This window comes from Echinops telfairi, unplaced genomic scaffold (genome assembly GCF_000313985.2).
Source record: "Echinops telfairi isolate 266 unplaced genomic scaffold, ASM31398v2 ScPeMD7_7469;HRSCAF=8507_1, whole genome shotgun sequence".
Classification (NCBI taxonomy): Eukaryota; Metazoa; Chordata; class Mammalia; order Afrosoricida; family Tenrecidae; genus Echinops; species Echinops telfairi.
Window position 1 is genome coordinate 82,621,557 of NW_022111373.1, and position 2,776 is coordinate 82,624,332.

The following is a 2,776-nucleotide window of genomic DNA, read 5'->3' on the forward strand; positions in this document are numbered from 1 at the left end:
CCGCAAAGCCTTACTCCATCCATCTCATTAAGTTCTACTCTGCATTGGTAAGACAGATTTTCCCTAGTTGTATTTTGAGTAACTTCCACTCTGAGTTCATTTTCTTGTACTGTTACTGGCAATTTTCTCCTGCTACTCATAAGGTTTTCAGTGGCTAGTCTCTCGGGAATGGACAGCTTATTCCTTCTTCCTAGCCTGTTCTAAGCAGCACAGAAACCTTTCATCTGGTGACCCTGCTGATATTTGAAATACTAGTGACATAGTTTCTAGCATCATAGCACCAGGCAAGCTATCACAGAATGACAAAATGACAGACAAGCCGGCGTTTAGTAATAGCTTAAGTTTCTAATTCCTTGTATTGGGCTCCTTCTGCTTTAAATACCTGCAGTTGCTTCTGTTTTCCTAAGATATACACTATACAGAGAAAATGAGAATTAAAAACTATTGCAAGCTGAGATCATGTAGTTTAGTGGCAAATAGCCCTTTCAGCTTCAATTATTTCAGTCTTTAGAGCATTCTCACAGTATTACATAGCCTTTTGTTTAAGAACACAGAGTAGTGGGTCTTGTATTTATATATACATTTTTGTAATCAAAGTGATTTGAATGAAAATCATCATGGGTTTTATGTGGTGGCTTGATACTCTGAACATCCAGTTACTCCGAAAAGGTGTCTTTTCAGTTGAGCCTATTTTCCTAAAATATTGGCAAAAAGCTGAAATTTTACTATGGGTGTGAAGGAGGTTCACAATGGCCACACAGAAAATATTGCTAAACTTGAAAGGTCAAGTATAGTCATGTTTAGAGTGGTTGCTGATGGGTGTTTTTTTTTTTTTAATTCTAGTAACCCTTGGGTTGATGTAAAGATATTCAAATGGACTGACTTTAGGGTGCCAAAATTTTCCATGCATTCCTTTGGTTTTTTGTTTTTTTTTAACAAGTAACTAAAATGAAGTTCTTAAAGGCTGGGGAAAAATTCCAAACACAATGCCCCCACCTTTCATCAACACTCTCATTCCTAAATTCTAGTCTCGGCAGATCATTAAAACCCTTGGATAGGCAGTTGGCTGATCACCATTTTTTCAGTGATCATTCCCTATTCATTTGCTGTTTTGTGCTAATTTTCTGAGCTAGATGACATGGTTCAGACTCAGACTACATTGGATGTGGTCCAGTTCTTAATATCTTGGTAGGGGAGGAAGAGAGCTGCTCACCTTTTTCTCAGGTCACTGCTTTGCCTTTTATGATGCTGAGCAGACCGAGTTACTCAATAACTATTGGGCATTTCAATTGCACTCCTAAGGCACGTAGGCAATTGTGGAGTTTTCCCTCACAAATATCTTTGACACCAAATCAAACCTTGATGAGCCAAATTTCATTTTTCCAAAATCCAGGGATGGGTAGACCTGGCTCCGTGCTCAGTGCACTGACTCTCTCAAAACTATATTTCAAATGTCCGGAGTTTGGCCAAAACCAAATCTACTTTGCCAAACAGTTTACTTAATTTAATAATAAAAGAAGTCCATCTGTATTTTAATGAAAATTTAATCCATATGTTTGATTCATCATTTGCACTCCATCCATCAAAATATTTTGTAAGAGTTAACTGAAGTCCAAGAAGCTTTACATGCCATTTTTAAAAGTAATCCTGCTTAAGCTTTTCTCCCCTCACATAACTTCTTCCCTGCTAACTGAGTTCTGTTCCCCCAGTCCCTGTCTGACTCAGACATTATCTACACTCCTTCTCTGACTCCCATGCCATGTCACTTCTACTGTAGTGCCATCACTAATTCCAGGCATTATCTATTTTGCATTGCTGTGCTGATTAACAAAGAAAAGAAGTAAATGGAGGGGAAGAATAAAGAAAAGAGACCCTTACTTTTCCTTGTGGAAGGAGCATAATGACCCGGATTTAAGCTAACTTAAGTCTTCTTCTGTGGCCATAAGGCTGAACGAAAATGGAGATAAGAGACATGCTTAAAATTTCTCCCTAAATATAATCTGAAGGGGAATTTTGCTTGATTTGATTCTTGGCCAATGTACTTCATGTATAGTCACACAAGTGCTACTGGATGTTTTCATGTTGCTGTAGTGTTGAAAGGGTTTAATGGGAGGGTCCTGTCTAAGAGAGCCTTAGAAAAAGGACTTTATAATCAGTTAATGAAAATCCTACGGATCACAACCACAGGATCCACAATTGATCATGCAGCTGGTGCAAGACTGAGCAGCATTTCGCTCCATTGTGCACGGGTCATTATGAGTTAGGGACTGCATACACAGCAGCTAACAGCAAATATGATGTATAGAGTTAGCTCCAACAGTCACGGGGGGGAAAAGAAGCCAACTACTTTCCCCTCGGAGTTTAAGGTGAATAGGAACCTGAACTAGTTGGCTGATTGGGCAGGAGACTATAAGTTCAATCATTTATTGAGGTAGAGGCTCTGCTTCCTGAGGAAACTGGCAGTCTGGTGGTGGAGAAAGGGTGGGTGGCCCAGTCGGGGGAGGGTCAGAGAAGGAAGTTGGTAGCCTTGGCTGCTTTCTCCAATGAGGTAATCTTTGCTGTCCCTGTGCCTGCTTCCAGTGCCCAAACAGCTCCAGATGCAATTGATCTCATTATAGATCAGCCCAGAATTGGCTTGGACAGCTTGTTCTCTTCCAGTGATTAGGACATAGCATATTTATTTTCCCCTCCCCCTCAGCCTTATCTTAGTCCCTTGTCTGAAAGCTCTTTGGCTTAATCTAAGGTAAATCTAAGTTTACTTGCTTGCTATAAACTT